Genomic DNA, 24729 nt, shown 5'->3' on the forward strand with positions numbered 1-24729 from the left:
AAAGTAGCACCAAAACTAGACCCAAAAATAGTCCCCTAGGCATAAAGAAAAGGCAGTCCTAACTGCCTGGTTAGCTATACTGGTATAATACTGAATATCAGCTGTACATGAATTACTTCCAGGTGGCACTGATGACTGGATATTCAGTGTCAGTGTCCTGATAAGGTCCAGCACAAAATATCTAGGTGTACTTAACTGGTAGTTGTCAGTGTTCAAAGAAATGCTGACCAACACTGGTTGAATATTAATCCATCTACGTTTATGAAAATAATCAGGCCTTGGTAAAATTAGCATCTGCTCCAAAATGGTATTAAATTTTAGTATTCTGACAGGGCCAACACACTAGTATTTAACATGGGAGCAGTTCTGCCACAGAACCTCCTCACTGCAAAAAATTAATCTAGACTACCTGACATCTTAAACAGGAAGTGGACTCAGCCTCTTAACACCCAAGCAATAGGGACAAAATGTGTTTTCTGTGGCTTTTAGAGACATAGCCCTTAAATATAAGTACACTGTTTTAGAACTACCCCCTAAGGGACCAATTCACCAAACTATTCAGGCACTTACATCTGTGATGGTCGGCAGTGGGTTGAGATCCTGGGGAACCAGATTCAATTTCCCTCTTCAGCTCCGTGTGACCCTGGTCACAGGTACAACAGTAGTACAATGTACTACTTAGATTGTGAGCCCACTAGGGACAGACCCAGTACCTGTAAAATGAAACTGTAAACTGCTTAGGTCTAAGCAGTATATACATTCTTTGAAAATGAATGAAATGAAATATGTGTAACTTCTTGCAAGTCCTTCTAGATCCACATATTCACAACTACTCGTGAAGCGCATTTCAACCCTACACTCTTTCACCCCTTCCTTATATTCAAACTCTAGGACAAGGGGAGGATATTTCTCAAAGGAACTTATTCAAGTAACAAGCAATTTCAAAAGTGAATTCCCTTAATTGAAAATTGCTTCCTCTCTGTTTCCAGAGCTTGTACTTTTGGTCACAAGAACAAGAGGGTAAATAAGGTGGTGAATCGTCTATTAGTCTCTACTTTTGCCTTCTGTAAATAAGGTAAAGTACACACTGGGATTCCTTTTTGAAATCCCCACACATGCTTCACTACTTCACCTGCATACTTTGTACTTGGCAGCAGAGCAGTGCAAACCCATAGAGTACCTATATACCAGTGACCCCTGCAGACCAAGGATTTCCAAAGGGAAACTCCATAGGCAGTATCCATTTGGAAAAGCAGCTAATAGATCTTGGACAATCTAAAAATTTTCCACTAGGGAATAATGTTCAAAGTATAAAGCAATGATTTAAGAATGGAAATGACTTGTTAAATTACCCAGAATTCATGGGGGTAATTTTATAAACATTTTCAGTAAGGGGCCGTTTTACTAAGGTGTGATAATGGATTTAGTGCATGCTAAAAATTAGCATGTGCTAAATACCCACAGCACACTGTACACCTATGGACTTCATGACATGTAACACACACTAATTAGCGCACCTTACTAAAAGGACCCCACAGCAAACCCTGTTTTCGCTGCAAAAAGAGATATATACAAAGTTATTCCATGGTATATGTGCATATATCATTTTCTATACCACTCTTCATTTATATATCAGAGTGGTTTGCAATTATACTAATAAATAAATACAAGCACAGAAAAGAATAAAAAGAAAGAAAGAAAAAAAGAACTGAGAAATCAGAAGTGGTCCACCACAGTTCCTTGCAGAAAAATTACCCATCCCCAACACCAGGGTAAAATATTAAACTTTTACAGTAGATTTATTTTTTTATTTTTGTTGCATTTGTACCCCATGCTTTCCCACTCATGGCAGGCTCAATGTGGCTTACATGGGGCAATGGAGGGTTAAGTGAGTTGCCCAGAGTCACAAGGAGCTGCCTGTGCCTGAAGTGGGAATCAAACTCAGTTCCTCAGTTCCCCAGGACCAAAGTCCACCACCCTAACCACTAGGCCACTCCTAGCAATGGAGGCCTCAATGCAAAAATATCTTGGAAGAGAGTTCCAGAGAAGTGAAGCCAAGATATAAGAACCAAAGTTCTAGGCAGCTTCATGTCTAGCTCTAGGAGGAGAAGAAGGAACAAATATTTGGTGTTAGTGATATGATTGTAACAGATGTGAAAGAGTGTATCGAATAAGCATCAAAATGCTGCCAGATTACCTTAAATGTAAGGAACAACATGTTAATTCTGTAAACTAATGGCAACCAGTGAGCTTAACATAGTAACATAGTAGATGACGGCAGAAAAAGACCTGCACGGTCCATCCAGTCTGCCCAACAAGACAACTCATGTGTGCTACTTTTGTGTATACCCTACTTTGATTTGTACCTGTGCTCTTCAGGGCACAGACCGTATAAGTCTGCCCAGCACTAGCCCCGCCTCCCAACCACCGGCTCTGGCATAGACCGTATAAGTCTGCCCAGCACTATCCCCGCCTCCCACCACCAGCTCTGGCACAGACCGTATAAGTCTGCCCAGCGCTATCCCTGCCTCCCAACCTCCAGTCCCGCCTCCCACCACTGGCTCTGGCACAGACCGTATAAGTCTGCCCCGCACTATCCCCGCCTCCCAACCTCCAGCCCCGCCTCCCACTACCGGCTCTGCTATCCAATCTCGGTTAAGCTCCTGAGGATCCTTTCCTTCTGAACAGGATTCCTTTATGTTTATCCCACGCATGTTTGAATTCCGTTACCGTTTTCCTCTCCACCACCTCCCAGCTTCCTTCAGATATATTTATATTTATTACATTTGTATCCCACATTATCCCACCTCTTTGCAGGCTCAATGTGGCTTACAATTCGTCATGGATACTGAAATAGAAGAGGGTATACATTTGGTTTTACAGAGTGTTTTGGGTTACATGAAGATGAAATACATGATAGTGTAAAAGCAAAAGGCATTATAAGATAATGCTGGATGTATTAAGGGTTGTACAGTTACATGTGTTGATCATTGTAATATATCTTGTCAAAGAGATAAGTTTTCAATGCTTTACGGAAGTTGGTCATTCATAGACCGTTTTCAGGTGACGTGGCAACGCGTTCCAGAACTGCGTACTCATGTAGGAGAGGTAGATGAGTGCATTAGTTTGTATTTCAGGCCTTTGCACTTAGGAGGATGAAAATTGAGGAATGTGCGAGAAGATTTTTTTGCGTTCCTGGGTGGTAGTTCTATTAGGTCCGACATATAAGCTGGGGTGTCACCATGGATGATTTTATGGACTAGGGTGCAAAGTTTGAATGTGATCCATTCCTTAAGTGGAGCCAGTGTAGTTTTTCACGTAGAGGTTTCGCGCTTTTGTATTTGATTTGCCGAATATTAGTCTGGCTGCTGTGTTCTGGCAGTCTGGAGGTTTTTTAAGTATTTGCTCTTTGCAACCAGCGTAAAGTGAATTACAATAGTCCAGATGACTGAGTACTAGTGATTGTACCAGATTGCGGAAGACAGTCCTTGGAAAGTATGGTTTGATTCTTTTTAGTTTCCACATTGAGTGAAACATCTTTTAGTTATGTTTTCGCATGGTTCTCAAGTGTCAGGTGTCGATCAATAGTGACTCAGAGAATTTTTAGGGTGTCTGAGACTGGTAGATTAGTTTAGGTGTGTTGATGGTGGTAAATTTGTTCTTATTGTATTGCGAGGTGAGTACTAGGCATTGGGTTTTTTTCTGCATTAAGTTTCAGCTGAAATGCATCTGCCCAGGAATTCATGATATGTAGGCTTTGCTTGATTTTGTTGGAGATTTCTCTTAGATCTTGTTTGAATGGGATGAAGATAGAGAGGATATTTTAAGGTTACGCAGAAGACAACTGCACATTACAGTCTCTTTTTACCATTCGATTACTGCCTGCACTTAAAGTGATTATAAGTAGTAATCAGAGCAAACAGAACTGGCAACCAAAATATTATTATTTGTTGCATTTGTATCCCACATTTTCCCACCTATTTGCAGGCTCAATGTAAGGACATTTTCCCCACCTATTTGCAGGCTCAAAGTATGGACATTTTCCCACCTATGTGCAGGCTCAATGCAAGGACACTCAGATCTTCATTTTAGCAAAGGGGCATTTCTCCTATGAGAGACTCTTTAATGTATGCAGAACACTACTGCCAATAAACATAATCCTTGGCAGATGGTTGTTAGAAACCTAGTTAGACAAAGCTGTAAAACTCACTCAGCTAGCACACTGCTGCAAAAGGAGCTCCTTTCAATTGAAAAATCCCCAAAATTAAATGAAAGAAAAAAAAAGGAGAGGAAATGAAGAGTGTAATGAGAAATCAGTAAAACAGACACTGAAAAAAAAGGCTAAAGCACTCTTTCCATCCATTTTGAATGCATAATTACTGAAACTGATACAGCTTTAGAAAGCTGGATGCTGGCCCACTATGCAGTACAATTTTCCAACTATGTAGGCAAGATTATATTCAATAGTTGCACCAAGTCAGATGGGGGCTGTCATTACAAATGGAACTTGGAAAGCCCCATCATTTAGGACATCCTTGTAGTTGATAAGACTGAGCAAAACATACATTTGCATAACTGATCTATGGCAGTCAGCAATTTTGACCAGATGAAAGCTGGTTAGAAACTAATACTATATTTTCCTGGAAGAATACTGAGATCTGCTTCAGACCGTAGATTGGTAGGTCTTGCATTTTCACAAGCCTTTTGGGAGTCCCCACGTGCATGTGCATTCTTTTGTTTAGTACCTACTTTGTGGAATAAATTCCTCAGCTTTGTGCAGAATGTTCTTTAAAAATATTTAAGGGGCCCTTTTACTAACGGCATTAAGCACTTAGGGCTAGATTCTATATACGGTGGCTAAAAAATTGTCACTTACTTAAGCAGTATTCTATAAGCCATACCTAAAGTTCAGCGCAGATTATAGACTAACCAATTAAGCAAAAGGTTGTGCGTAAATTTAAGTGCCACCATTTGCACCAATGAAAGCGTGGTACAAATGCCTCGTGCCTAAATTTACACGTGGCGCACCCGTATTCTGTATAACTCAAAACCATGCCCCTGTTCGACCTCGAAATGCCCTTCCTATTTTGACGCTCTCTTTTTTTGGACTGCACATACATTTTAGGCATGAATCCTGCCTGTACAGGCAATGGGGCTCTTCTACCAAACTGCGGTAAAAAGTGGCGTCTTAGCATATCCTTACATGGGTCATTCCCGCATGCTAAGGCCATTTTTCCACAGGGGTAAAATGGCTATTTTTTCTATTTTCTGCATTCATGGCCATGCACTAATTTTCCCCATTAGTGCATGAGCCGCTACCGCCAGCTATTTTGTAGGCGGTAAGGGCTCACGTGCTAATCACGCGCTAATTTGTTAATGCAAAGCAATGTAGCTGTGCTAACCAATTAGTGCAGAGCACACCCACTTTCTGCCCCAGACCCACCCCCAGCGCAAAATAATAAATTTTATTTTTAGCACATGGGTAGCATGCGCCAATCCCAAAATTACCCTGGGATTCACCCTGCGCTAAGCATAGGAACCAACTCTATGGGTACTATGGGTGCTTGAGCACCCCCAATATTGAGAAAATTGCTTGTATGTGTCCAGGGAGGGGTTATTTCCATTGGGCTTAGCACCTCCAATAACTTTGAAAAGTTGGCTCCTGTGGCACTAAGGCTTTTTTTAAAATCTGCGGTTAAGCACATGTTAGTGCTTATCGCAACTTAGTACTAGCTTTTCTCACCCAGTACTTCAATGCATCTATTTCTAAATTAGTTGCTGCTCAAGACATACAAGCAGCCATTTACAAAAGTTTGCCAAATAAATGTTCGGGGGGGGGGGGGGGGGGTAAATTTCCTACAATGAGTCTACATACATATCTATCTATCTCACGCACACTCGTTGTGGTAATACTGAAAACCCAACTAGGTAGATGTGGTTCCTGGAAAGGGTTGAAAAGCACTGCACTGGTAACAGTTACTTTACGAGCTGGTCATCTGTAATATAGATATCAACCTCTGATTTAAAATGTGACCACTATTGGGAATAACCCAACACACAGTGCAGACAAAATATATTTCAACTATCAATGCTCGCTTAAACATAAATCCATAAAACGTGCACATTTTCTGCTTTTAATGGAAAGTATTCTGGTAGCAGTGTAGATAATTCTGATGAGTTTCATTAAACAATAATATCTTGTGCCATTAATATTGTCAGCATAATTAAACAGAAGTAAATAACATTTTGGTGACATTTATCTTAGCGTATCCTCTCATTAACTGAAAAATGTTTTCCTTCTGTTTCTGTGTGGGGGGAAAAAAAAGAAATTGTATTTGCTTTTAGGAGAGTGAGTGGTCGATAGTGAAAACCATACATCAGGCCTTTTGTTATTAGAATTATCCCATTCAGAACATATTATCCCATGTTTAAAAGGACAGTCTTGGGCCACAAGCTCCCAGCTACTCATTCTGAGTTCCTTTTGTCTTGAGACTTTAGCCCATATGTTGCTGCCCTGCTGTTCAGTTCAATCTCTGGACAAAAGAATGACTAAAATTTGTATCGTAGTGAAAGTATTTGCCATTTTCCTTGGGCTATACTGACAGTTTTTGTTGCTTCCTCTGTGAGTCTGGGAGTAGTGCTGACTTCCCGGTCTGATTTGTCAGATGGACAGCTAGTATGTACCTCATCTCAGTCCAGTTACTTCCCACTACCAAAGGTTCCAGACTATTCTTAGCTATGTGCATACAGGTAAGAAGATGGAGATCCATTTACTGATGCTGGGATTCCTGCATCTCTAACACGAATCATTTCCATAGCTATGATAGAGTCAGTGTATCCTCTTGGTACCAAATTCTATATATGGTGCTGAATTAAAAGCATGCTAAGCGCTATTCTATAAATAGCGCTCTGAGTTGGGCGCCATTTATAGAATATGCATAGCACCAGCATCTGCAGTAAACTTTTAGGTGTGCGGATTCACACCAACTGAAACCTGGTGTAAATCTCAGATGATCAGGCATATTCTGTAACAGTGCGTGGAAATCCTTGGAACACCTATGACCCGCCCATGCTCCTCCTGTGGCTTCTTGTTAGAATACACCTAACAAGATGCATATGTAAATTCTGATTTATTGTCAATTAGTGCTGATAATTGATTGTCCGTGTCCAATTATCAGCACTAATCTGTTTGTTGTTCAATTAAATTGTACGCCATATATAGAATCCAGGGGTTGGTGTCTAAGTAGGAGTGTTCAAGCTTTTGACTTGAAGGGAGCAATGATGCAACAAAGGTTGCTTTACTAGCAGTTCTAAATAATAACACAATTTCTTCTGCTGCTAAATCTATATTTACTCGAGTTTTTTACTCTTAGAGGAAAATAACTTACAGTTAATTTTATTGGGGCCGATATTCAGATCACGGGAGTTAGCTGGGCAAACCCGAAATTCAATGCCAGGCCATATCTGGCAACCAGTATTGAATTTCTGTTTGTTTTGGGGGGTTTTGGGGGGGCGGTATGCCCATAGCTGGTTAAGCCGATATTCATCGGCTGACTAAGTTATAGCAGCCAAAGATAGACTTGCTATTTATGCAGATTTATCTGGCCACTAAACTTAGCTGGTCAGCCAATGAATATTGGCACTAACTGGCTATGTACCATGACTTAGCCGGTGACAGGGCTAGCCGCTAAATGCTAATATTCAACTGAGATAGCCAGCTATCTCGCATTGAATATTAATGCTGAGCCAGCATAAGGCTATTTAACTGGCCAGGAGCCATTCCTGGCTTGTTAAGTAGCATTGAATATCGAGTGGGTTATCTCAGAAAATGGGGGCTGCGGTTTCAGCCATGTTTTGGAAAAACCGTATGCCAGCATTTCAAAGCATGAAACAAAAACTTTGGGGAACAAGCTAAGAGAATTTCATTTGTTGAAGATAATTATTGCTGTTGAGATATTACCCTCTCTTATGCTAAAGTAAGTTGAAAGTGTGGAGGATATTGCTAAGAATAATGGGGCCCTTTTACCAAGCTGCGGGAAAAAGGGCCCTGCGCTGGCAGCAGGGGCCATTTTTCCCACGTGCCAGGGCCCTTGTTACTGCAGTGGGTATAAAAAGCCCCCAGCACACATGGCCATACAGTAAGAGAACTTTTACCGCATGGCCATGTGAGGGGGAGCTCTTACTGCCACCTACTGAGGTGACGATAAGGGCTTCTGTGCTTACCCAACGGTAACCGGGCAGCACACCAAATTACTGTCAAGCAAGCCATTTCCGGGGGTTTTCTTTTAGGCTTACCACCACTCTATAAAAGGGTCCCAGTGATTTTGAGATGCATTAGTATTCTCAAGTTGAAAGATATTTCTCTGCTTGAAATTTGTAAATGATGTATATCTGAAGTGCTTTGCATTTCAAAAGAGACTTTCCTTCTTTATTATCTTTATATGTTTATCTATATGTATTTTTGGCAAAGCTAAATCAACTATTAGGGGCGTGGATCTGACATATAAATGAGAATGTTTAGATGACTGCATTGAGGTGACGTCTACTTTGTTTCTTTTGTGTTAACTTCAAAGCAAAATAAAGTTGTTTAGGAGGAACATGATATATGCTTTTTTTCTGTTATGAGAAACAAATTTTCACCCTCTGATAATTTATTACGTACTAGAGACTATTCTACTGCTTCATTCCTTGTCTTCACCACAGATCAGTCAAAAAGTTGCGGTTTATGCCAGTCTGCCAGCAGGTGGAGATAGAGAAACACAGAATTGACTCTGCTATAAGAGGCACTGTGCAGATGTTCCAATTCAATATTGCTCTATCTTCAGCAGGTGGACACTCCTACCTAGACACGAACCCCAGATTCTCTATATGGTGCATGTTAATATGGATCATATGGGACATGCTGGACATGACCATAGAACCATAAATACAGGCTGAACAATAGCCTGCATGATTGTGTGTGAGCTAGGCCTAAAGAGGTTAAAAGGACAAACAGTAAAGTGCTTACAACTGTACATTTGCTGAAGTGCTAATGCTAGCAGATGTTCTTTTGAGAGCTTTTGCAACATAGGCCTATAAGGAAGTAAATGTTTGTTAGCAATCTGCTGAGGAACTGAAATATGATTTCATTACAGAATGGTTTATGGACCCTGTAAATTTAGGGGAATTTGGAGGTAGTCAAGCAGGTGTTGAGGAATAAACAAGAACAGTGGTTATAGGAGACATTAATGTTGAAAGTGAGAATGACCCAGATGACCTGCTGATAGGTGAATTTACTGTAAATGACAGATTGAGGAAGTTTTGGTAACTAACAGAATGCTGAGACAAAGCAAATTTGATAATGGGTAAAATAGCATTAACAGAAATATGTATGACGCAAATACATGTGATTTTAAGGGTATATAACTGACAGCCGAAATCATAGAGAAGATTAGAGAAGTAATACCCGAACTCTCATCCACTCTCTCATTACCTCTCACCTTGACTACTTGCCAACCTACTCCTCACATGGCCTCCCACTTAACCATCTATCCCCCTTTAATCCGCTTCAGAACTCTGCTGCACGTCTTATATTTCGCCTAGACCAATATGCTCATATCACCCCTCTCCTCAACGTCACTTCACTGGCTTCCGATCAGATACCGCATACAGTCTCAAGTTTATCCTTCTTACCTACAAATGCACTCAGTCTGCAGCCCCTCATTACCTCTCTACCCTCATCTCCCCTTACGTTCCCACCCGAAACCCTCGCTCACAGGACAAATCCCTCCTCTCAGGACCCTTCTCCACCACCGCCAACTCAGGCTCCGCCCTTTCTGCCTCGCCCTCACCCTATGCTTGAAATAAAATTCCTGAGGCCCTTGCGCCAAGCCCCCTCACTACCCATCTTCAAATCCTTGCTCAAAGCCCACCTCTTCAATGTTGCCTTCGGCACTCTAACCTTGTACCTATTCATGAAATCTAGACTGCCCCCAATTTGACTGCCCTATTTGACTGACTGTACATTTGTCCTTTAGATTGTAAACTCCTTGAGCAGGGACTGTCCTTCTGTTTTTAAACTGTACAGCACTGCATAACCCTAGTAGCGCTTTAGACATGTTAAGTAGTAGTAGTAGTTAGCGTCCGTTTACCGCTCTCTGTCGAGAAAAAGCTTGTGGACTGTCTTGACTAAACTCTGATTTGATGTACTGCCTGATCTGAAATAATCGTATGCCAGTGAAACTCTAATTGGTAAGTTTAAATAAAATGCTTCTTCTCATACACTGTTAGCATCTATATAGACTTGTGTTTATTTTACCTAAAGGAGATCAGATTAGTTGGAGTCCTTATACATGCACAATTTAATTTAATTTGGCAGTGCTGTTCCTGCCTGGCACTGTGACTTCCCCCTGATGAAGTAGCGAAACCCAGAATCTGTGGTCATGGATCACTTGTAGTATGCAGAGCACTTTGGGTGATTGGTTTTAGATTATTGATGGGTGATCATCGTGGGGCATTTTAATTTTGTTTGAATAAAGAGTGGATGAAACCACATATACAGATAATATAATAACAAAAGCCAAAACCTATCTGCAATATTGCTATAAAATGAATAAGGGAATGTAATGTGCTGTGATGTTTCCCTCTGTCTCATGGTGCAGTGAGTAAAGTTAAGAGTCTGAGTACATTCAGTGTACATACACTTGCATTCATAAGCGACTGATTTGCAATATATGACATCTCAGGTGGTTCTTAATATATATTATAATATCACACCCTATGCAGATTATTAAAAGAAAGCACATTTTAATTGAACAAACCAATTAATGCTGATAATTGGGCACTATCAATTATCAGCACTAATTGGCATAAATCAGAATTGGTTTGCCACCAGTTTTATATAGAACACTGACCTGGAGCACGAGAATCCTCTATTCCTTTGGATCATTATATTAGCTATTATCCTTCACCAGGACAATTGTGATTGGCTTTTATTTTCTCAGACCACCCCTGGCACAGGCACTGCCGTGCCAAAACAGGGCCCATGACGGGTCCATTCATTAAAGATTGTCCGTACTTTAAAGGCTCTTGGTGCTGTTTTTTTTTTCACTTGGTTTGGCTTGTGCTTTGATCCTCTCTGTGTTGCTGTAGTAAATTTGTGTGGGGAACTTTGGTAATAACTTAAGCAATGGCTCAAATAACTTCAGGGGATGCAGGAACAATAGCCATTTTGGAGTTTTGCATGCCTCTCCTGACTTCTGAAGCACTGCCTATTTTGCTTCAATCATGGCAGCAGCTGACAGATTTAGCTATTTCACAGGCTCCTTCAACCTCCTTATCCTCTCAGATGCCAGTGCCTTCTACTACTCCCTTTTCACTGAAGCTTGTTGTACTGCTTCATCAGGCTTGCTTGCTAAAGGATTCACACTCTGACCAGTAAGTTCCTTTTTTTTAATTTTTTAATTTTATTTATCATTTAAATTTTTTACATGCGGAACATGCAATATGTAATACACTGTACAACTTGGTCAAAACAAGGTAATTACAGCATTACTTACAGTAAGGAAAAGAGCAAGCTATACAATTAATTAGACCACAATTCTGCCTTGAGGGGGAAGTGATTTAGATAATAGGAGATCTTAAACAGAAAAAAAAAAGGAAAATGCATATATGGCCTGGCCTTCTACCCCCCCTTAGTTTAATACTTGAATGATATCGATTACTCTACAGGTTTATTAACTAGTTTTTTCATCTCCAAGAATGCTTTAAGATGTTCCGGTTCAAAAAAGGTATATTTTACGCCTAAATATTTAATCAGACACTTACATGGGTAAGCCAATAAGTATGTAGCCCCCAGAGCTCGGGTCTCTTCTCTATACAATAAAAATTTCTTTCTCCTGTCTTGAGTTGTTTTACAGACATCCGGGTATATCCACACTCTCTGACCACAAAACATTTTCAAGGCATTTTTAAAGTATAACTTCAGTACAGCGTTCAAGTCCTGTTCAAAGACAAACGATATTAAAAGAGTTCTACGTTGCTCAATGTCAGATATAGATGTCTCCAAAATTAATGAGATATCCAACTGTGCCTGAAGATCCAAAGGTTTATCCAAATTATTTTTCTTGCCACTATCTCCCGGCTCAGCTGGTAGAGGACTTGGTAAATAGTATACTCTATTTAAGGGAGGAATAGCTGAGTCCGGGTACAGTAGAATTTCTTTTATGTTTAAATCATTTTTATTAACAGATACATATCATAACCATCTCTTAAAACACTGCTCTTATCATGCAAATACAATAACATTGGTAACTACACAGTTTTGTACATTCACTTTTTTGTCCCGCCCATCTCCCTCCTCCCCCCCCCCTTTTTCCCCCCTCCCCCAACAGCCAAGTTCATACTAATATCTAAAACAGGCTATTTTCTCCAAGGTCTATTGTTTTCTAGCTGCCCAAGTCTAGTTCTCAGTCTTTGATGGATCCGCCGTTGAGCGCTTGGATGTAAAGTATATATAAATCTTCTCCAGACTTTCCTAAAGGAGCTGATATCTTGTGCTGTAGCCACCTTCATTCCGCAAAGTTCAGTGTGTAGAAGTTCTATCATCTTAGTTCGCCACAATCTTTCGATGGGGGTTTTTCTTCTCTCCACAGAAGTAGTATTACTTTCTTTCCACTCATTGAGGTTCCTCTGCAGAAACCCTGTTAATCCCGCTGGGGCAGGTTTTTTGAGATTGAAAATGTCAAACAAAATCAGAGGGTCAGCCAACAGCCGTCTACTCCAGCAACGTGTAAGTTCCACAAAAATTAGAGTCCAAAATTGCCGAACGTGGAGACAAGCCCAAAACATATGACCCAGAGAGGCTTGAGCAGCGCCACATTTCAAACACTCACCAGTACCAAATCCAGCTTTCTTTGCACGGGCCGGTGCTATATAAAAGCGCACCGCAAATTTGTATTGTTGTTCCCAGTCTCGAATAAAAGCTGATCTTTGTAGTATTGAATTTAGGTACCTCTGTAACACATCCTCCGTAATTTCTGCTCCAATATCTTCCTGCCAGCTATTGGCTAATCCACGATAGTCTATATCCTCTGTGGAGTCAAGTAAGTATCTATGGTGATAACGTAAAGGCACTACATTTTGTGACCCTAATGTTAGTGCCGTGGCTAGGACTTCCTGCACATCTTCACTGAGATTTACAGCCCCCAAAGATGTTATGTAGTGTCGTACCTGCAGATAGGCGAAGTAATCAGTCTGTGGCCACCGATGTTCTGCCTGCAGCTCCTCAAACGGCTTATCTGCCCATCTTCATTTAGGAGTTGGTAAAGATAGTGTATCTCCTGTTGCCTCCACCTTACATAGGTCTGCTGCAAAGTTCCGGCTGGGAAATCCGGGTTCAAGTTTAAGGACAGGAATGGAGTGGCCTTCGCTGAGAATCCGTGTCTGCGGCACAGCCACCACCACATTGCCCTCAATGAGTTAATAAATAGATTCTTCCGTGGCTGACTTCCGGATCTCGTTCTGGTCGTATGCAGTAGCCAGCTAAGGTGTATTTTGGAATGCATTGAGGCCTCTAATTGTACATTTGTGAACTGCTGGCAGCCCACTAGCCAGTCTCTCGCGTGGCGCATGGCACATGCCACAGTAAGATATCTCATATTAAGCAGTCCCATTCCCCCATGCGTTTTTGGCTTATACAAAATGTTTAAAGCAAGCCTGGGACGCCTGTTTTTCCAAAGAAAGCTCCTTAACACAGCCTGCAATTTCCTCTCTTCCCGTCCCCCCAGATATAATGGCAGCATTTGGAACTTATAAAGCCACTTGGGCACCACCACCATGTTATACAACGCTACTCGCCCCGCAAGTGACAGAGGGCAAGACCCCCACAGTCCCAGCAGCCGCGCAGTTTCTGCCAACAGGGGGGCCACATTTTTGTCATATACCGTGTCCAACTGAATGGGTATTATAACCCCCAGGTATTTTATTTGCCCTACGACCCACTGAAATGGGAATGATCCCTTCCACTGCGTTTTTGTGGACTCTGATATTGGGAGTGCCAGAGACTTACTGTAATTTAATCTAAATCCCGATAGTACCCCATAGTTTTGCAGTTCCATCATCAGGTGTCTTACTGATATTTGCGGTTTATCCACTGCCAGTAGCAAATCGTCTGCATATGCTAAGATTTTCAAAACCTCATTTCCCACCTCAATGCCTGCTATGTCCGGATGTTCTCTTATGACATTTATCAGGGGTTCCAAGGTAAGCACAAACAGCAAGGGGGATAACGGGCAACCTTGCCTCGTGCCTCTCTCTATCTTAAATCCTTGTGTTTTCACCCCATTTACTAACAAGCATGCCGCCGGGTCTGCATAAAGAATCTGCACTGCATGGAAATACAACCCCTGTAAGCCCATCCAGTTTAATGTTTCCCACATAAAGGGCCAAAGCACCCTATCAAAGGCACGTTCCGCATCTAAACTTATCACCAAACTCGAGGGTGCCCTGGCAGGGGCTTCTATTAAAGCCGCAATCAACCGACGTACATTCAGCACAGATTGCCTCCCACGGACAAATCCCACCTGTTCAGCTCTCACCATAGATGGCAGCACCGGCGCCAAACGTTCTGCCAGGACCCGCGACAATATCTTAATATCTACGTTGATCAGCGATATGGGCCTATATGAAGCTGGATCTAATAAGTCTCCTTCCCGGCTTTGGTATTAAGCTATCATAGCCTCATTCGCATATTTAGGGAATCTACCATCCTCCACAGCCTCTTCATAAAGGTTAACCAGGGGCCCCCTCTAGCTGAACTCTTAAGAGTTTATAAAATTCACTGGAGAAGCCGTCTGGGCCAGGCGCCGAGTGCAATTTTAGTTTCTGGATCGCTACCCCCACCTCTTTAGTTGTCAAGGGTAAATCTAGTTCTTTTATCTGTGCATCGTGAGTTTGAGCATGTTGGATCTTAACAGGTAGTCTCGAATTTTCCCTTTAAAGTCCCTCTCGGGCTCCCCTTATATAACTCTTCAAAGTGCTTCCGGAATATTTCCGCAATATCTGCTGGATGGGTAGCAATCCCCCCCCGCTCTCCCACGGAGCCGTGTTATGAAATGTGGCTTTCGTGCTCCTTTTACCAAGCGTGCCAACATCCCCCCAGGTCTATCTCCAAACCGCTTAAGAGCATATTTCCGCATTACCATGGATCTCATGGTCGTTCATGGAGTAAGCTATTTAACTCTGTCCTTGCGTTTATAAGATTTTCAAAAGACACCTGTGTGGGGCCCCTGGTGTAGCGCCTTCTCATCAACCTAACCCGCCGTTCTAATTCCATAATTTTCTGCGCTATTTTCCGGTTTCTGAAGCTAGTGTATGCTATCAGGTCTCCCCTGATCACCGCCTTTGCGGTCGACCAGAACAGGCCAGGGTTATCTGAGTGTTGGTTATTATTTGCTGCAAAATCCTCCCATTTGTCTATTAGAAAAGATTTAAACTCGGGTAACGAAAATAGGTAGGCCGGGAAGCGCCACCCCCTGGGTTTTTGATAATACAACTGCCTCTCCAGGTCCACCCATATTAGCGCATGATCAGACACCCCTTCTGTGCCTATCTCCGCTGTAAGTATCTGGGGGAGTAGGCCCTGCGCCATCAAAATATAATCTATTCGTGACTGGGTTCGGTGGGCCCGCGACGTGTGCGTGAAATCACGCTCTTCTTCATGCAATAGCCTCCACGGGTCCACCAAGCCCAGTGAGTCGCAGAACTCCGCCAGCAATGTGACCTCATCGTCTCCTCTCACGCCTCTAGGGTTTGACCTATCCAACTGGATGTCCAGTACCTGATTCATGTCTCCCGCAATTATTAAAGGGTCTCTCCCATGTCTCTGGCACTCCGCCATCAGTTGAGCATAGAATTTTTTCCCACCTGTTTGTGGTGCATACACTGCCACCAGCGTACACAACTGCCCTTGCAGGTTCAGGCTAACTCCCACATAATGTCCCTCTTTGTCTGCGAACAACATTTTAGCTTGGGCCGCCAAACTTTTGTGCAGCATAATTACCACTCCTCCCCTTCTACCACTAGAGGGAGACCCGAAAATTTCTCCCCACCCAGTGCCGTTTAAGTTTATTCTGCTCCTCCTGTGGCAGGCGCGTTTCTTGGATACAAGCTATGTCTACCCCTTGTCTTTTCAATGTGTCTAATATTTTTGTTCTTTTATCGGGGACGTGATCCCTCCCACATTCCAGGAGGCTAATCGTATCCCCTTATACTCCCTTTAACCATAATCATCAACTATATTTCCCCTTTCAGCTAAATCCATTTTAACACCCCTCGGGGAGCCCAGCCTCCCCCCTCGGGTCTCCACCCCCACCTGGTGTCTTCTCTTATTGTGTCGAGCAGCATGATCTCTTTTTCTATAGCTCTGTCTTTCTAATTTCCCTCGGATTCTGGGGCTCTAACCTCCCTCTACCCCTTCCCCCCCCCTCCCCAGCTGCTCCCTTCCCCCCTCCCTTCCCCCCTCTCTTCTTCCTTGCCCCGTGGCTCCCCCAGTGCCCCGCCTATCATCATAAGATAGGTTCTAGGGGTTCAGTGCCTCCAGGCCCCCGCCCTACAAGTAACAGTTCTCTTGCAATTTTCACATTTAACATGGTAACAACACCTTACCATAAACCTTGTAAACCAGCAATTCTACTCTTTTAAACATGTCAGACGTCTCCTTCTTTCTGCTCAATATTTTGTCCATTTTCCTTTATGTCTTGTACACATTGCTGTGCTGTAGAAACATTGTCAAACTGCTTCCATGCTCCGTTCATTTTGATCTTCAGCAGTGCAGGGTACAATAGCATAAATGGAACATGTTGATCATGCAGTTGTTGACAGAGAGGTGTGAATTTTTTCCTCTTCTCCTGCAACGCGGCTGAGTAGTCCTGGAATATTCTGATCTGATGTCCATCATAGCGTACCTCATTGCGTTTTAATCTGTATCCTCGCATAATTTCTGTTTTGTGCACATAATTATGCACCTTTATAATTACTGTGCGGGGTGTCCGTCTTCCATCTTGAAATCGCCCTATTCGGTGCGCTCTCTCTAAGCAAACTTTCCCCGCATGATCCGATAGCGCGAATTCAGCTGCCAGCCAAGTCTCTAGCACAGAGGCAAGCACCCGATCACTACAGATTCAGGCAGGCCCACCAGCCTGAGATTGCCACGCCCGCGACCCTGTTTTCAATATCATCCAGCTTTGCCGTCAGCGTCTCTACTTTGGCTTCGAGCACGCTTACTTGCCGCGTGGTGGGCCCGATCTCATCCTCCGCTGCTGATACTCTTGCTTCCAGTTCCGTTGTTCTTCTGATCGTATCTGTAAGTAGCGCTTCAAATTCCGCGCTCCGTTCGCTCAGTTTTTCTAGCTTTGGTGCCAGCGCTGCTCCGACCGCCTCTGTGAGCTGCCTCAATTGTTCTTCTGTGAACTGCACGCTGCCATTTTGCGCCGGGCCTTCCCCCACTGCGCTCGCTGCCTTCGTTTTTTCTTTGTCCTTTTTAGCGCTTCTGCTGGCCATACTTGAAGCTGTTGTGCCCAGGTACTTTTCCATGTAACCTTCTCCTTCTGGTAAGGTGATTTTATATCGTCTCCTTGCAAGTTTTATAGGTTAATAATGTCTTTAATCGAGCAGGGGCCTCAGAGAGCACAGAATCACGTCCTCTCCTGTTCAGAGCATCACGTGACCCCTAGAATTTCTTTTAAATACTTCTTAAAGAGCTCAGTAGGACTCAATTCCTGAGTCCAAGGAAAATTTAATATTCTAAGATTGAGTCTTCTATTGAAATTTTCAAATTGCTCAATTTTTCTATGTATCACCATTTTGTCCGTTACTAGGGATTCAGTCACTGCTTTTAATGATTTTACTTCCTGCTGGAATACCTCAGTTTGTAACGTCGCTTCTTGTTTAGTTTTTTCTAAAGAGTTGGTCAAAGAGTCAATTTTACTTACTAGTTGAGAAGTATCTCGGGCAGATTTTGTAAGTGTCTGGTTTAAAGCCTGCAGCATTCTCCATATCGCCTGTAGGCTTATCTCCGCCGGAGGATTCCCCTCCAAAGTTGTTGCCTCGACGTACAGGGGAGGGTTAGCGCCAACCGAGGTTTGGTCTGAAACGACTTCCATAGCAGACAATTCCTCCTCTCCCTGCCCCGTAATCGCTGGATGCGGAGGTCGATTATCTGGCGGCGAAAGTGATATTTCTAAATCCGAGGGGGCCGGAGCTCCTCCAACGGCCCCCAGATCGGCGTCGCTCGCCTTCACAGCAGGGAGGGGCGTTGTGAACCGGTCCAGTGTTTGCTGAAGTGGGGAGGAAGTTCGAGCCGTTGGCGTCTGGCTCTTTACTATCCCCTTCCTTTTAGTATGAGGCATTTTCAGTGAGAAGATAGGTAAGAAGAAAAAACAAGGCTCTCAGCAAATTCACCGTGGCTAGTCCTCAAACGCTTAGGCCGCCATCTTGTCTCCACCCCTTTCCGTCAAGTTCCTTTTTTTTTTTGTTACATTTGTACCCCACGCTTTCCCACTCATGGCAGGCTCAATGCGGCTTACATAAACAGGTACTTATTTGTACCTGGGGCAATGGAGGGTTAAGTGACTTGCCCAGAGTCACAAGGAGCTGCCTGTGCCTGAGGTGGGAATTGAACTCAGTTCCCCAGGACCAAAGTCCACCACCCTAACCACTAGGCCACTCCTCCACCTTCAGTACCTTCTCAACAGTCCTTATCCCGCTGAGAAGAAGATTGCAACCTTCTCCTGATTGGGAGACAGATTAGATGCTTAGATCCTCTGCGCCACCCTTGGCCTCTGAACTCTATCCTATATTTATTTCCTCCCTATCCAGTGATAGGAAGATTTCTTTGTTGAATTGCTCTTCATCTAAGTTGTGCTATTCTAATGACACCAGATTGGCCCAGGAGGCCTTGATATATGGACCTCATTTGTCTCTTAATAGGCACACCTCTACATCTTCTGCTTCACCAGGGTCCCATAGAGATTAAAGAGACATCTCCCTTTGGTCTTATGCCTTGGAATTGAGAGTCTAAACTGAAGAAGACAGTATATCCTGAGAATGTCACAGCTTTGCTTCAAGCTAGAAAGCAATCTACATCAATGGCTTAAGCCAGAGTTTGGAGAGTTTTTGAGTCATGGTGTTCAGAAAGAGCTATTCTGCCTTTTAATCCTCTCTGGCCCATTTTCTAGCCTTTCTTCAGGAGGTCTTCAAGAAAGGCCTTACTTTGAGTTCCTTGAAGGTTCAAGTAACAGCTCTTGCTTTTTTCAGATGTTTCTCCAAATTTGGAATATTTTGTAGTTTCTCAATGTTCAAAGGGAAAAGGAGAGAGGTGTAATGCCTTTATTTCATACTTCTTTGTTATCAAAATACTGAATTGGAACACCTGTATGGTGCATCTTATGGTAGAGTTCACTTCTGTGTTCTCTATCGGCATCTGTTGGCAGATAAGCATAACCCACAACTTCTGGACTGATCTATTGGGACTAAAGGAAAGAAAATGAGTAGATTTAGATTGTAAGCTCTTTCGAGCAGGGACTGTCTTTTCTTCATGTTCAATTGTAAAGCACTGCGTACGACTGGTAGCGCTATAGAAATGATTTGTAGTAGTAGTAGGTAGGACATAATTTTTCCTTTTCCTTCTATTAAGGGGTGAAATTTTAAAAAATATGTTCTCCCATCATCTTTTTTAGTGGAGGAGGAGCCTAGTGGTTAGTGCAGTGGACTTTGATCCTGGGGAACTGAGTTCAATTCTCACTGCAGCTCCTTGTGACTCTGGGCAAGTCACTTAACCCTCCAGTGCCCCTGGTACAAAATAGGTACCTGAATATATGTAAACCGCTTTGAATGTAGTTGCAAAAACCTCAGAAAGGCAGTATATCAAGTCCCATTTCCCTTTTTGTTATTGTGCGCCCATTATATGGAATTCAATACCATTAGAGGTTAGATTGGAAGTGAACTATATGCAATTTTGTAAAATAATTAAAGACATATCTTTTTCAGAAGTTTGTGGTAAGATAGTTAGTAATGAGCAAATTTTAATTTTATGTAATTCCTAGAAATGTTCTAGCTTCTTAGGTTGTGATTCACGTTGAGCTAAATGAATGTGTAATGGTGGAATATAAATCCTTATATTGTATTTTATTGTAAATTTTCCAGATGAGGCAGGGAAAGTTTTAGGTAAGTGAGAGAAGGTCTTGCAAATTGGAACTCAGTTCATCCTGAAATATAGCTGCAGTTTTGTTATAAATTTTAAAGATAAGTTGTATATGTTTTCTGAGCCTGAATATCTGGCATCTTTCCCAGGGAACAAGGTTTAGAAGCTAAATTGTGACTCTCTTGCCATTACGTTTAACCATTTAGTTGCCTAGCATACAGTTAGGTTTTGCAGTTAAAACTGACAAAATTAATGTTTGGCAACTTCAAAGCTCTGCATTAACTGTTGGAGGTATGTCCATATTCAACTAACACAGAAGAAATGTCATCGGTACATTGCAGATAGCATGCTGCAGTAAGTTACACCTATTCAAGTGGCTTTAACTATGCCACATTATTTGCTGCATTAACAGTTAAAATTTGCTACCTCCGCAATAACTGTAAAGCACTGTGACTACTCATTTTCTGCTCAGTCTATGCTCCTGTGCTGTTCACAGAATCATATTAGCAACCTCGGAGTCATCTTCGACTCCTCCCTCTCCTTCTCTGCGCATATCCAGCAGATAGCCAAGACCTGTCGCTTCTTTCACTATAACATCAGCAAAATTCGCCCTTTCCTCTCTGAGCACACCACCCGTACTCTCATCCACTCTCTCATTACCTCTCGCCTTGACTACTGCAACCTACTCCTCACTGGCTTCCCACTTAACCATCTATCCCCCCTTCAATCCATTCAGAACTCTGCTGCACGTCTTATCTTCCGTCTGGAACGATATGCTCATATCACCCCTCTCCTCAAGTTACTGGCTTCCGATTAGGTATCGCATACAGTTCAAGCTTCTCCTACTAACCTACAAATGCACTCGATCTGCAGCTCCTCATTACCTCTCTACCCTCATCTCCCCTTACGTTCCTACCCGAAACCTCTGCTCACAGGACAAATCCCTCCTCTCAGCACCATTCTCCACCACCGCGAACTCCAGGCTCCGCCCTTTCTGCCTCGCCTCACCCTATGCTTGGAATAAACTCCCTGAGCCCATACACCAAGCCCCTTCCCTGCCCATCTTCAAATCCTTGCTCAAAGCCCACCTCTTCAATGTCTCCTTCGGCACCTAACCATTATACCTCTATTCAGGAAATCTAGACTGCCCACCTTGACATTTCATCCTTTAGATTGTAAGCTCCTTTGAGCAGGGACTGTCCTTCTTTGTTAAACTGTACAGTGCTGCGTAACCCTAGTAGCGCTTTAGAAATGTTAAGTACTAGTAGTATTGTGTAATGTTAACTGTCTAATACAGCACCCATACTGTTCATGCTTGCTAACAGCCACATTAACAGCTAACACAGTTTAGTAAGTAAGCCTCTTAGAAATTATTTGCTTTATTCCACACTTTACTTTTGCTTATAGTGTTTTCCATTAGCTTGCATTAGTTTTCTTTCCTTCCCATTAGAGTTTTTTTTCTTCCTTAATCTTCCTGATTTATCCTGCCAACTCCTAACATGATGTAACCGGGTCCTCCTTTAGGTGGGGATGATGGTGAACCTCGAGGAAGCATAAACACATATAATTTGGGGCGTCTGCAGTCTCTCAATACACTCTTTTCCTCTCCTCTGCTCCCAATCCACAGACATTGATAAAGGGTCCCCAATGAGTGCCAAAATCAATCTCTTGTTCACCTTCAGGTTGATACAGACATTCAGTGTAGATAGGAAGAGAGTCCATGAGCAGTTAAATAAACATACACATACAGTGGTCACTCCCAAATCCAACCCCCCCCCCCCCGAAAAACATATAACAAAGGCAGATGGAATGGATGCAGCATACAGTCCACAATGAAATAGTCAATGGCAAATATTCCCATTCTCTAGTTTGCTCACTGTTCATGTGATCTACTACTACTACTTATCACTTCTATAGCACTACAAGGCATACGCAGCGCTGTACACCATACATGAAAAGACAGTCCCTGCTCAAAGAGCTCACAATCTAAATAGGACAGGCAAACAGACAGAACAACAACTAAGAGGTAAGGGAATTAAAGAGGTGGGAATAAAAGGGTACAGGGCAAGTGAGTAGTGGTTAGGAGTCAAAAGCAGCGTTAAAGAGGTGGGCTTTTAGCCTGGATTTGAAAACGGGCAAAGACGGGGGCTAGACGTACAGGCTCGGGATGTCTATTCCAGGCGTGAGGTGCAGCGAGATAAAAGGAACGGAGTCTGGAATTAGCAGTAGAGGAGAAGGGGACAGACAAGAGAGATTTATCCACAGAACGGAGTACCTGAGGGGGGGGGCATAGGGAGAGACAAGAGTGGAGAGGTACTGGGGAGCGTTAGAGTGAATGCACTTATAGGTCAGTAAGAGAAGTTTGAATTGAATGCGGAAACGGATAGGGAGCCAGTGAAGTGACTCTTTGAGGCATATTTTCAAAGCACTTTGGGAGGCTAAGTTCCATAGGTTTCTATGGAACTTTGGGAGGCTAAGTGCTTTGAAAATGAGCCTGTTAGTCTTCCAGGCATCTCTTCGTCAGCAGTGCCCTTGTAGCGGATGAATTCTACCCTCTTTTTTCCCTGAAGCTGGACAAGCTTCTTAAATCCATGTTGGCTCCTCTCAGATGCTCTTTTGTAACTCAAATCAATAATTCGTCCTTTATGGACCCCTTTTGCCTCTCCTTCTTACTACAATTCTCTAGGCTAGACTGAAAATTAAATAAAGTAAGGACTGCTTCTCTTATATGAGTCTCTATAGAGCAGCATGTTCTTTTTCTCTATGTACTCTCTCTTGACTTTAGATCCAAAAAAGGCTGAGGTACTTTTTAACTCACATTATGTCTGAGACAGATATAGTGCTGCCTCTCTGTATCCAAAGCCCCTCCCTCTTCCCACCCCTACCGCGCCATCATTTCCGGCACTACAAAAACTTATTTTTGTAGCACTGGACTATACCCGGCGGTAATCGGGCAGTGCCGCGCGCTGCCCGGTTAATGCCAAGATAGAGCAGGAGCCCTTACCGTCTCCTCAAGTGAGACCATCCCTTTTACCAGCTGTGGTAAAAGGGGGCCTCGTCGTACATGTAAAACATGCCCCGATGCTAGCAACGGCCCCCTTTTGCTGCAGCTTGGTAAAAGAGGCCCTGTATCTTGTCAAGGACATAAAAGACTTGAAACCATTCAGAGGAAAGTGACCAAATGGCATGGGGTCTGTGCCAGAAGATGCATGAGACTTAAAGACTTGAATATGTATACCCTGGAGGAGAGGTGCAACAGGAGATATGATACAGACATTAAATATCTGAAGGATATGAATGAACAAACAGACCTTTCCAGAAATTAAGAAGCTACAGAACTAGAGGAAATGATATGAAGTTGCAAGGAAGGAAACTGATAACAACATCAGCAAATACATTTTCATGGTGAGGGTGGCGAATCCCTAAAATGCTCTTCTGTGTAAATTGCCATTAGCTGATGGCCATTTAACAAAATTAGTGTGGAGCACTTACCGACACCTATTTTGTAGGTTGTAAAGGCATACCCCCTAATCCTGCGCTAATCAGCGTACAGTAATGCAGACTGATTAGCATAGAAATGCCAACTTTCCTCCCTCAGACATGCCCCCTCTGTGGAAAAACAGAAACTTAGCGTGTCCCATGGTAAGCATTTTTTAGCTACAGTAAGCATGTGCTAGTGCTTATCACAGTTTAGTAAGAGGAGACCAAACTGAGGAAGGAGGGGAGTAATCTGCACAGAACGACAGGCACAACTTGGTCACTTTTCTAGGCAGACTGGATGAACCATGCTGGTCTTTAACTGCATCATTTCTATATTACTTTTCTACTTTTCAAATGTTTGGTTCCCACTGATGTAACTCATGTGGAGGGGCATAAAATCGATAGGGACGCCCAAGTTTTGCTGAGGACGTCCTCGCAAAACGTCCTAGTGGAGGGGCGGGGAAACCCTTATTTTCAAAACAAGATGGGCGTCGGGGACGCCCAAATCTTGACATTTAGGTTGTCCCTAGAGATGGTCAGCCCTAGAATTGGTCATTTCTGATTTTTGGCGATAATGGAAACTAAGGACACCCATCTCAGAAACAACCAAATGCAAGCCCTTTGGTCATGGGAGGAGCCAGCATTCGTAATGCACTGGTCCCCCTGACATGCCAGGACACCAACTGGGCACTGAAGTGGACTTCATAAATTGCTCCCAGGTATATAGCTCCCTTATCTTGTGTGCTGATCCCCCCAAAATCCACTACCACAACTGTACACCACTACCATAGCCCTTACAGGTGAAGGGGGGGGGGGGGCACCTAGATGTGGGTACAGTGGGTTTGTGGTGGGTTTTGGAGGGCTCACATTTACCACCACAAGTGTAACAGGTAGGGGAGGGGGATGGGCCTGGTTCCGCCTGCCTGAAGTGCACTGCACCCACTACAACTGCTCCAGGTACCTGCATACTGCTGCGATGGACCTGAGTATGACATTTGAGGCTGGCACAAAATATTTTTAAAGATATTTTTTGAGGTTGGGAGGAGGTTAGTGACCACTGGGGGAGTAAG

General features: G+C 43.1%; 1 protein-coding gene across 1 annotated transcript in view; it reads left to right on the forward strand.

Moving 5' to 3' along the window:
- The window catches only part of LOC115476557 (ectonucleotide pyrophosphatase/phosphodiesterase family member 7-like), a 77473-nt gene that overhangs the window by 12841 nt on the left and 39903 nt on the right, over window positions 1-24729 (forward strand). The window lies entirely within an intron of this gene.

The sequence above is a fragment of the Microcaecilia unicolor genome, chromosome 8, assembly GCF_901765095.1.
Source record: "Microcaecilia unicolor chromosome 8, aMicUni1.1, whole genome shotgun sequence".
Lineage (NCBI taxonomy): Eukaryota > Metazoa > Chordata > Amphibia > Gymnophiona > Siphonopidae > Microcaecilia > Microcaecilia unicolor.